Source organism: Marmota flaviventris, chromosome 3 (assembly GCF_047511675.1).
Source record: "Marmota flaviventris isolate mMarFla1 chromosome 3, mMarFla1.hap1, whole genome shotgun sequence".
Classification (NCBI taxonomy): Eukaryota; Metazoa; Chordata; class Mammalia; order Rodentia; family Sciuridae; genus Marmota; species Marmota flaviventris.
This window is the reverse complement of record NC_092500.1, coordinates 171,181,389-171,193,513: the sequence shown is the minus strand read 5'-3', so window position 1 is coordinate 171,193,513 and position 12,125 is coordinate 171,181,389. Positions and strand designations below refer to the sequence as shown.

Here is a 12,125-nt window from a genome sequence, read left to right as displayed (position 1 = left end):
AGTGCCTCGTGCATGCCAGGCGAACGCACTACCACTTGAGCCACATCCCCAGCCCCAGTTGTTATTCTTGGTATTACTTTTATTATTACTATGGGCCTGTGTTTAATTGTAGGCCATGTGATCTTCAGTTATCAATATAACTTAACAAAGGTAGTAAATTTTTAAAAAACCAAAATATATTTCAATTCAGTGTTTAAGTGTATACGCCTATCATGAAATTTCCTAGTTCTAGAAAAAGTTCAGCTTTGCAAGGACAGAAATATTATTGAATTTGCCCACTGTTGATTATGTACTTAAGAACAAGTTTGCCATCTCTACAAGAGATGGACAGGCCTACCCGCTAGATTTATTTTTTCAGTGAATAAAATATTAATCTGTGTAATCCAGGCTTTCCCTTTTTAGTATCTACTAATTTGGGAAACCAGGTCAAAACATTTCTTTTGAACATAGGATAGGAACAGAGGGACCTTTTATCAAACTTGGAAAAGATTCATGATGAGCTCTTCCGGTTCCACAGCTCCGCTTTGACACATCCTACTTTAGTGGCAGAGTCCTGTATCCACGAGATCTGCCTGTACTTCTTGGGATCAGTCCTGGACACACACTGACATGTTGTATTTATTTTCTCATGTATAGCCACACTACATATAATACCAGTACTATTAAATATCTTCAAAATTAACCTTCTTGCCCTGAATCAGTTGCCCTCAATATAGTTTTCTAGAGTGATTCCTTGGGGTTTTCTAGATCTTCATTGGTAACATATTTACAAAATTAAAAAAAAAATTTTTTTAGTTGTCAATGGACGTTTATTTTATTTATTTATTTGTGGTGCTGAGAATCGAACTCAGTGCCTCACACATGCTAGGCAAGCACTCTACCACTGAGCTAAAACCCAAGCCCCTACAAATTGTTTTTTAGGGCTAATAGATGGCTAATTTATTATCTAGTTTTAAATTTTTTAAAAGGTCTTTTTAATTTTTTTTTTTTTTTTTTTGCAGTATGAGGTCTTGACTGGAGCCATGCATGTGCGAGGCAAGTGCTTTAACACTGAGCCACATCCCCATTTAAAAAAAAAATTTTTTTTAATTATTATTATTTTTTTGTGGTAATAGGAATGGAACCCAGGATCTCGTGCATGCTAGGCAAGTGCTCTGCCACTGAGCACTTTTATTTTATTTTGAGTCAGAATCTTGCTGGGTTGCCCAAACTGGTTTCAAACTTGTGATGCTCCTGCCTCAGCCTCCTTAGTAGCTGGGATTATAGGTATAAGCTACCAAACCTGGTTATTCTTAGATTTTTTTTTTTACAAGTCAGATTCTCAATGTGTAATTTTGAACATTGAGGAGCACATTATTATAAGTGTCTTATGTAACTAGTTATAATAATAGCATGCTGTGAACAATCCCTTTTTAAATGACTAAAATAAATTTTAGGCCTTATTTTATTTGGATCATGTATTATATTAACATTTTATTCTACAAGAAATAGTAATACTTGTGTTTGTCACCATCATAGGGCAAAATGGTTTTTTAGGCACAATTTTATCTTCTGCCTCTTGCTTCTTGGGCAAATTAAGATGGTTTCTCATGGAGAGCAGCTGCTTTTGCTTTGTGAGTCCCTCATGTTGTAAAAGCTGACATGTGGGTGAGTTTGGAAAATAGAGCGCATTTCCCTGCGGACCTGCCAGTTGTTTCAAGTAAGCCTGGTCTTGGGCAGAAGAAGGCCTAGTTTAACTCCCAGCTTGGGCAGTATTTATGCTTTGATATGCAGCCAAAGTGCTTCAGACCTCTTCCTGGCCCATGACTCAAAATACTGAAAAGGTGTACTCAAGGACTGAGGCTGAATAATATGAATAATTTTTACTGCTTCATGGAGGACATTCTTACATGTGAAAAACCAAAAAAAGCCTTTTTTTTTTTTTGTGGACGTGGGGTGATGAAAAAATAAGTGCCTACCTTCTGTTAGTATCATTGTGCCCAAGGTGCTGATCTGTTATTTTTATACCACTGGGGCAAACGTCAAAGCAGTGAAAAAAGCAAATCACCTTAGTGTTATTATGACAATAGTTTTGATCTCCAGACCTTCTGGAAAACTCAGGGGGTCCCTCAGGAATCCTCAGACCACAATTTGACCACTGAGCACTTTTTATTTTATTTTGTGATCAGTCCTGGACACACACTTGTTGTATTTATTTTCTCATACACAGCCACACTACATATAGTAGTAGTGCAATGAAATATCTTTGGAATTAACCTTCTTGCCCTGAATTAATTGCCCTCGATATAGTATAGGGATTGCTTTAGGAATTTTATCCAGTTTGCAACTTGTAAGAGCCAATATTTTGGTTTGTTTATTTTAAAAGTTTTCATTGATATATATACACACACACATGCATATACCATATAGTTCATCCCTTTAAAGTGAACAATTCAGTGGTTCTATTATATTCACCAAGTTGTGCAATCAGTGCCATTATCTACCTTTATGTCTGTGTGTGTGTGAATGTGGGGGCCAGTGCTGGGACTGAACTCAGGTGTCACACAGGCCAGGCAAGTACTCCAGCACTGAGCCCCGTTTAAGGCTCTACCTAAGTTGCCCAAGCTGGCCTGGGACCTTGATCTTCCTGCCTCAGCCCCCTAAGTAGCTTGGATTACAGGTATGTGCCATCAGGACCAGCCTTGCTTATGTATTTTTTATCATTTTATTAATCTACTTTCTGTCTTGTACAGATCTGAGATTTGCCTGTTTTGGACATTTCCCATAGCTGAAGTCGTATGCTATATGGTCTGTGATTGGCTTTTTTTATTTAGCATGATGTTTTGAGGTTTATTCTTGTTGTAACATCAGTACTTTTTTTTTTTAAATGGCAGCATAATATCCCACTGTATTCCATTTTGCTTATCCATTCATCAGCTGATGGATATTTGGGTCGTTTCCACTTTTCTTGGCTTTATGAATAGTGCTGCTTATGTATAAGTCTTTGTGTGGATGTGTTTCCACATTGTCTTCAGTAGATATCTAGACATGGAATTGCTGCCTAGGCATGGAATTGCTGGGTCCTATGGAAACTCTATGCTTAATGTGTGAGGAACTGCCGAAACGTATTCCAAAAATCCTGCACTCTTCAGTCCCCTTCCCCCCTAGTGGATGAGGGTTCCATCTTCTTTGGCTTATTTTTAAAGAACTGTCATTTACCATAAGGATAATGGTAGTACCCCTGGCTAATTGGAGAGTGCATGTCCTGCCTCCAGGCATTCAAGTTACAATGAAAAAGCAAAACAAAACATTGTGCTTTCCAAACAAAACAAGTTCGGCCAGCTTCACCCCTTGGCTACTGGTTTGGAAGCCCTGGTTCTGCTAAACTAGAGTCTAGTTACATTTCTGTTGAGTAGGACTTCCTTGTAAGGTTTTTAAAAACTTGAGCACAATTTTAAGGGTTACTGGTACAGCTAACTTGTTTTTTTTTTTAAACAAACAAACAAAATGAAACATTTATGTTCCTGTGACTGAGTTTAATAAATCATACAATTTAAACCTTGAGATCTGCCTCCCAATTTTAACCTTTCCCTCAGCACCACAGTTAACTAACTGCTTTCTTGAATTCAGTGTATTTCTTTCCCTTGTATTTCTTTACATTGTCACTGAGTAATTTGTAGATGGCTTGTATAATATTGTGTGATATGAATGCCTTTTTCTAGTAAAAGCCCAATTGGGTGACTCAGAAAAGGTTGACTATGCTTATGGAGTAATTTTTAAAGGCAAAAATGAATGGCTGAATGAACAAGTGAGTGGATGAGTTAAAAGAAGCCAAAAATAATATCAGCAATTTACTTTGGTAGAGGAAAGCTAAAACTTTCAATGTAATCAAATTCCCTCTTCCTCTTAAAAAAAACACAAACAGAACAAAGGCTCCCCCCATTATCTCTTGTTGGTGGTGACTGCCCACAGTGTGGCAGTGGAAAGTGCTTTAGTGTTCCTACAGTTCTTTGAAGAGACTCTAGTAGAGTGAGCTGTGTCTCTTCAGAGGTGCCACTTCAAACACCAACATTGAAACCTCAAAAAAGAAAGAAGTCCTTAGTGTAAATTGTACTCTTCAGTCCTGGGACCACTTAATCCAATTTTTTTTCTTTAGCTCCTGCTTTCTGTCCCAAGAGTGGGGTGTGTGTCTATGTTCATGCATGGACACTTCCAGTGATAATACACTAAGTTGGAGTTTCTCTTACCTTTCTTTGTTATCAGGTGTCAGATTTTAGGACTAGAACTCTCTGAAGATTGCACGCATTTAGAGATATCTCCATTTCAAGATCTTAATTCACCTGGACAAATTTCTTCCATGTTCTGTGAGATGACCTGTTCTTAAGTGCGTATGAGGGAGACTCTTCAGCAAAGACAGAAGTAGTTACCACAGAGGACACAGATGAGCAGGGTTTTCTCTTGTTTTACAGTAAAAGTAGGATGTGGCCCTCTCCTTCCTGCTCTGTTCTAATGATCACGAGGTGGTGTGCAGGTTACAGCTGCCAGTCTAATGAGAAGAATGTCTGAGATGTTGATCTCAACAACTGCTTAGTAAAGTCATTAAAATCTCTTTGTTTTTAAGACTATATATCAGTTTAGTCAAGTTTATTAAGTAATTAATGAGTATCTAATATGAACAAAGAATACTCAGCGCTTCTTGGGAGGTTTAGAGTACTCTGTAGTGGGTGTGCAGACTGGCTCTTAGAATACATGCTAAGTTACGTGAGGGTGTCCATACATCCATTTCTCTTGCAAGACACATTGTTAATGCTAATGAGGGGAGGGCCTATCCCAGTAATTTCTTTGACAAATATGAAGTCATTTTCCAGCTAAGTCCTTGTTAGTGGAAGGCATCATTAGGCCATATTAGATAATGACTTTAAATTTCTGTACAGCGATATGGATGCTAATTTAAATAGAGATTTTAATTGAAGGAAGTCATGCACAGTATAATTATGGTATGCACAATAGACTTGCTTGTTCTCTCTGCTGTGAAATGACTTGAGTGAGGCTAATAATTCTGTTCAAATAGAATCTGCTCCCCTGGAGAATCGCACGTGGTATGTTTTAATTTCATAAAGAGGCTCTTCCCCAGGGAGCCTGTCCATTCTAATTATGTCAGAGTGTGGCGGGCAGAGGACTGCCTGCGTGCTTGGAGGTTTAGGTGATTCTTCAACCTCGTCCTTTAAAAAGTACTACATTGATTGTGTAGCTCAGTTACTGCTTTTGGATATAGTTGTAAAAATGAGTCAGAGGGACTTAGAAGATAAAAAGATAAAATAGGTATGATCAAATGTATAAAATTGCATAGTTAATAGCAGCTCATCAAATTGCAGTAAACATAAATTTTGTCAAGTTATAGCACCAAAATCTAGCAGGTTGCTAAATAAACTGATAAATTATTAGCAAAGCTATCTGAACAAAAATTACCATAGAATGCTACCATAGAGTTTATGGTTTTTTATTTTGGATATAAATATTTTCATGTTAATGCCTTTATTACATTATTGGTATAGCAATAAGAAGGAATAAACTTTAAGAAAAGTACTACTTGGATACTGATATTTGATAAAATGAAAACTTTGGGTTGTCTGAGTATATAGGTAGTTACTAGAATGTAATCAAGTAAGTTATAAGTAATAGGAATCACATGTTTTGAATTTCCCCTGAATTCAGAATCTGGTATGAAACAGCCAGATAGTATAAGATAGATATTTACTGGTGTTGGGGCTGGAGTTGCGTCTCAGTGGTAGAACACTTGCCTAGCATGTGTGAGGCACTGGATTCGATCCTCAGCACCACGTAAAAATAAATAAAATAAAGGTATTGTGCCTGTGTACAACTAAAAATATATTTTAAAAAATCTAATTATTAGCCAGCTGTCATACCCCACTACCAAAGGGCTTTTGGTTATTTTGCTTTGTTCTTTGTTTTGCATTACATTATTATACTGGAATAATTAACAATAGTTAAATAATACAGGTTGAAAATTCCAAATCTGAAAGTCTGTAATCTGAAAGGCCCCAAATTCTGAACCTTTTTGAGCATTTTCAGGATGCTGAAAATAGAAGATTCTGCACCTGACTTGATGTGACAGATTGTAGTTGAAATGTAGGAAGATTAAAATGTTACATAAAATTAGGTTTGGAGTGTAGTTTAATGGTAGAATGTTTACCTAACATACTGAAGGCCCTGGTCTCGATACCCAGCCCTACAAAGAAAATCAACAAAACATTCATGTAAAATTACCTGCAGGCTGTGTGTGTATAAGACATACACAAATCTCATGTTTTGACTTAGGACCCTTAACCAAATATCTCAATATGTATAAGCAAATATCAAAAAACAAACAAACCAACCCAAAACACCTGAAATCTGAAACCCTGCTGGTCCCTAGCATTTGAATAAGGGATACTCAATTTGTAACATGACATTTTTAGTCAGGATTCAAGTATCTGATTGTTCCATAAAGCACCCCCCACCTCCCTCCACCAAGTTTGCTTTGAATAGGAATGTGGTCTATACATTGTGTGATTGGATGATGTTATTTCTTTCTTTTTTTTTTGGGTACTGGCGATTGAAGTCAGGAGCACTTGACTACTGAGCCACATCCCCAGCCATATTTTATATTTATTTAGAGACAGGGTCTCACTGAGTTGCTTAGTGCCTTGCTTTTGCTGAAGCTGGCTTTGAACTCGTAATCCTCCAGAGCTGTTGGAATTAGAGGTGTGCGACACCATGCCTGGCGTAGATGATGTGATTTCTAATTTACTGGTTCCTTGCTTGTTGAAGAAACCTGGCTCATTTGTTGATGGAATAATAAGTGAGTTTGTCACAAGGGATAGATTTTCCTTCTCCAGTCAGATACCACACCTGTAGATTTTCTAATAGATATTTTTACCCCGGCATTCCTTTCCTTCTCTGACATCATCCTAGTGGAGAACCTTCCTGCCTGTGCTGAGGTGACAGCATAGCCTGCTGACTGGCTTCTGGAACCCACCATCACCAGACTCACCTTTAGGCCCGCCCCTGCTTCCGTAACTTGTCTTTGGAATTTAGAGCACTTATTATTCCCACCGATTTGGAAGCAGCGATTGCTCAGAGGTCGTCTTTTGTATGTTGTCTTGCATTGCTTGCTTTTGCTTATTTTCCTATGTTTTGAAAACCCCCTTCCCTCTTAGGCTGTGGCTACTGGAGAGCGGGGAGGCTGCACTCGCAGCCCATCTCTTCCTTGCTTTGCAGCTCAGCGCCTCTTGCCTGGTCAGGATGGTTCTGTTAGCACCTTTTCTCAACACCTCCGCCCTTCAGGTTTTAAAGGCAACTTGTGAGCCTGGAGCTGGATTCTGGCTGCATCCTCAAGGCAGGGGTGGAACATGAGGCCTTATAGGAGTGCACTTTTCTAGTGATGGATGTCCTCGTCCACTAGAGACGTTCTCTCGTGTGCACAGTAAAGAGGACAGCATTTTCCTTTATGGTAGGCTTTCTACATTCCTAGACCACAGTTTTGTTTTGCTTTTGTCCTTGTGACAACACCTTTTGTTTCAGTCTGTTTCATTGGTTATGTTTTAAGTTTGTTGCTTCTTAGTGATCCAATTAGAACCAACTGTGAGGTAAATTCCTATTGGAATTTTCTGAAGATTGATTGGTATAAGAGCCCCTTTAAACTCTTAAATATTAGTGAAGGGCTTTTGTTAATGTGGGCTGAAGCCTATAGATATTGTTTGGATTAGAAATTAAAAATTAAAATGAGAAGTTTTTAAAACATTTTAATTCATTTCAAAGAAAACAAAAAGTTATCATGTGTTAACATAAATAATATTTTTAAGACAAATAATGCTACTTTCCAAAAAGGTTTCAGTTTCCTGAAGATTGAGTAACTCTTTTATAATGTATAGATTAGGTGTTGTATATGAAGTTCCAATACGCCGTATTTATCCATAGATGTGTTTTGTTTGGCTTTTATTATAAGATTTCAGATACAAATTCAAATTTGTAGTTTTTCTTAAACAATCTGAGAATCTGGTAACACTGGATTTGCTACTGTCTCCTTTGGCCAGGTTTTGAGTTCCTTATGCTCCTAGATGGTTTGCTCTCTTATTTATGTTATTTGCTAGGCTCCTGAGGACATTTCTTTTTATAACCCGTGCTGTAGATACTTATTGTCTTTTGTCACAAAAGATGCCCTTTCTTGATCTAAATATACATAAAATAAAATCAATCATTTTAATGTGCATTCCATTCATTGCATTAAATACATGTGACTCTGACCACATCCATTTCCAGAACTATTTTAAAAACAAACTCTTCCCCATTAGATGATAAACTCCCATTTCTTTCAGGCCCTGGCAACTGTGTTTCACTTTCTGTCTGTACAAGTTTTGACTACTCTAAGTCCATCATCTAAGTGGGATCATATGGTATTTTTGTCTTCTTGTGACTGCTGTTTCACTTGGCATGATGCCTTCAGTGTTCATGTATGCTGTAGCATGTGCTGGAATGTCCTTCCTTTTAAAGGCTGAATAATATTCCATTGTATGTAGAGACCACATTTTGCTTATTGGTTGAACTGCCAGTGGACACTTGGGTTGCTTCCATATGTTCGCTGGTGTGGATGTGCTGCTGGGAACATGCAGCTGACATATTTCTCCTGCTCTGCCCCACATGTCTGCCAGGAGAAGAGTTGCTGGATCTCACACTCTTTATTGAGAACATCAACCTCTGCTCTCTGAATATATCATGCTTTCAGGTGTTCTTTAACTATGTGAATTCCATAAATGTTTGCCGCAGTCAGGCTGGGCAAAATAACCGGGAGGTGACAAGCAACTTGAAGGTTGAAGCGGGAACTGCTTTATTACGGAACAACAGCGGTATATATACCTAACTGATTACACACAGCTTGACTCAATTAGCATCATCCAGATACAGCAGTCAGCCAATAAGGAATCCTCATCATCTTAATGGTTCGGTGGTGTTGCCTCACAAACCACTCCTTCTGGCAAACTGCCAGGCGCCATCTTACTTGATTTGCGGTCCCCAACAAATGTTAACATGCCTTTACTTATAAATTATAAATTATCTAGTGTGTTCTTGACATAGTGTTCAAATTATTACATTATTTTGCAAAAAAGTAAAGCATTGCTACATTTCCACTAAATATGTATCCTTTTTGTTTTAGAAAGAAATTTTTTCTTAAAAATATTGTTTGTTAATGTGTAATGACACTTTGTATTTTGAAATGAATGAATTAAACATTTCTAAAAGTTCTCATTTTAATTTTTGTTTTTCTTTTTGTACCAGGGGTTGAACTCAGGGGTGCTTAACCACTAAGCCACATCCACAGTCCATTTTTAGTATTTTTTCTTTTGAGATAGGGTCTTGCTAAGAATTGCTGAGGCCAGATTTGAACTTATGATTCTCCTGCCTCAGCCTCCTGAGCCTCTAGGATTACAGGTGTGCCCTACCACATGTGGCTCATTTTAATTTCTATTTCAAATAGTATCTATAGGCTGTATCCCACATAAACAAAACCCCTTTGGGGTCTTCACTAATACTTTAAGAATGTAAAGCATTCTGATACCATAATTTTAAGAATCTCTTCATCTGTTTGATAATTTGTTAGCACAGATTACTTAAAATTGCTGAGTTGCTTGTCCAAATTTTAAAACATAATGATTTTCTCCCTTAGGAATAAGCAGTGTCATATAAAATTGCAAATCACCTCCACATTGCTGCAATCTTATTTAACTGGTGATATTTCTAAAGTTATTTGGCACTATCTAACTGACATATTTGGAGTAACTAATTTTGTGAATTCAGAGTTCCAACTTAGAATGCCTAGGAATTTTCCCCAGTTCTTTGGGGCAGCAGGGCAAGGGTTTCCAGATTCCAAACCCTTCTGATTCTCCTCTTTTTCTTGTTGGAGGGCTGTGGTGTTGACAGAGGGAGGAGGCTCTGGAGAGCTGGTTTGGAATTTCGGTGCACTGGGAGATTTTTAAAGGGAGCTTCTGAATGAGGTGCGGCTGCTGCAGGGGTGAGAAAATGGGCTTTTGTTTGGGTTGTATGAAACCCCTGTGTCTTCCAGGATAGAAAGAGGGCAGAAAAGGCAGAAATAGTGCGTGTGTTAATCCTGGGAAAAGCAAGAAGCCTTTGATAAATCAGTATTCTGCTTATTGTCATCAAGATGGAATTATTTGACTATGAATTTGTTGAATGGTAATTGAACAAAAATTTAGAAATATTCCTAAGTGAAAAGATAGTTAACTGTAAAGATTTTAGCAGAATGCAATTATTCTGAGGGAGAAAAAGATGGTGAGAATCATTTTATTTTTATTTTTATATTTCGGAAGATATAAATATCTACAAAATTATTGTTTTAAAAAATAAATTTTACACTATGAAATGAAAACCATCATGAGAATCTATGCCTAGGAATGCCCTTCTTATAATTGCTCTTTGGATTTTATGAGACCTACATATTCCTCTGTGCAGGAAACTGGCCACGTGGGCATCACAGATGAGCTCCCTTGCCAGCTTTGTTTACCCTAGAAGCCCCCGTGTGAGCAGAACCTTTGCCTGTCACTCATCTGGTGAGAGCTGCCCTTGCAGCCTGCTGGGATTGGATATAATGTAACATGGCCGGAGCTGGACGCAAGTCCACGTTTGGCACTATTTCCTGATAGAACTTCTAATCCAGTTCTGTAAGTAGTCGAGGAAAACCCGGTGTGTCTTAGCTGAACTCATGCATCTGCTTACATCAGGAAGGATATTGGCCAGATTGGCTCAAGATTAATACCCTGTCACCAGTCTAGGACTTGGGGCCACCATTTCCAGAGCATCACTTAAGTTTTCAGACCCTGATTTCATCCTTGTACTGTTGCAAACACCTCTGTATGCCACTTCCTATCCTTGTGGCCTCATCTTTCCCGGAGCCTTGATTACTTTGCAGTCCACCCTTTTCCAGCTCAGCCTGGATTCTGACCAGCCTCCCGTGGACATATTCCAACACTTTCCCTCGTTCCTGGGTTGCGCTCCTGTGGAGCCACAGGCTTGCTCCCTGAGGACTCTGTGCTGAGACGTCCTTTTTGTGTGCCTTGTCTGTGTGCTGATGGATTCTCCTGCTTATGTGTTGACTGGCCCTCAGTTGATCCTGACTGCTTTGGCCCACCGGGTCTCAGTGTGTGCACCAGTGATAAGACCAGGAAGAGGATAGACCTGCTTTTATTAGAGTGAGTTGGTTTTTTAAAAATTATCCGCCCCAGAAGCATTTAGAAAGGCTCTGGTATTGGGGTGCTGCCAATGGAGTTCCACCATTATCATGGTTGGTGGGGATAGGAATTGGCAGGAGTTGATTGAGGTGAAGTAGGGCACAGGTGGGCATGGGTTCCGAACTACCATTTGCCAACATTGTTAATCCGGATGCTCATGTCACCTCTCCGAGCTTCAGTTTACTTTCTGTGAAGGGTGGGTGATGACGCTATGGTGTGGATCCTGCAAGATTGCTGTGGGCATGAACGAATTATTGGTATAAACTGGTAGACACGTGGTAGGTACTTGGTAGATGGCAGTTGCTGTTATGCTTTCATTTATTTTTCTAATCAACTGTAGAAATTTTATTTCTCAAAATGTGTCATGGTCTACATAATATTCTTTTCAAACACTGGCACATGATATGTACTCAATAAATATTTATTGACTGGTTTAGACATGTAATAAACTATATCAGATTTCTCATAACAAATATGCCCTGCTCTTAATTGACAATAATTATGGATACTTAAGCTGTAGAGCTAAGTATGGTTTCTTAACCCTCCAGATAGCAACCACAACATGTTTATTTCAGGGACTGTGGGTTTCCTCTAAAGAGCATCAATTTGCATGATATTGCCAGAGTTGGTATCCATGTTCTGAGAGAAGAACTATTATTATGGTAAAAAGAAACTCAGTGGTCAGGTCTTGGAACACTTAAAAGGTGTCAGTGCAGAGACAGCTAGTAAAGAGTTCTGGAAGTACAAGACATGAATAGAGACCTATTTTTTTTTTTAATCTTCCCATTGATGTCAAAAAGCATCTATCGGTACTGTTATCATCTATATTGTATTAGAGTCTTT

General features: G+C 38.4%; 1 protein-coding gene across 5 annotated transcripts in view; it reads left to right on the top strand.

Moving 5' to 3' along the window:
• The window catches only part of Kif13b (kinesin family member 13B), a 159,257-nt gene that overhangs the window by 20,330 nt on the left and 126,802 nt on the right, over positions 1–12,125 (top strand). The gene's annotated exons all lie outside the window — the stretch shown is intronic.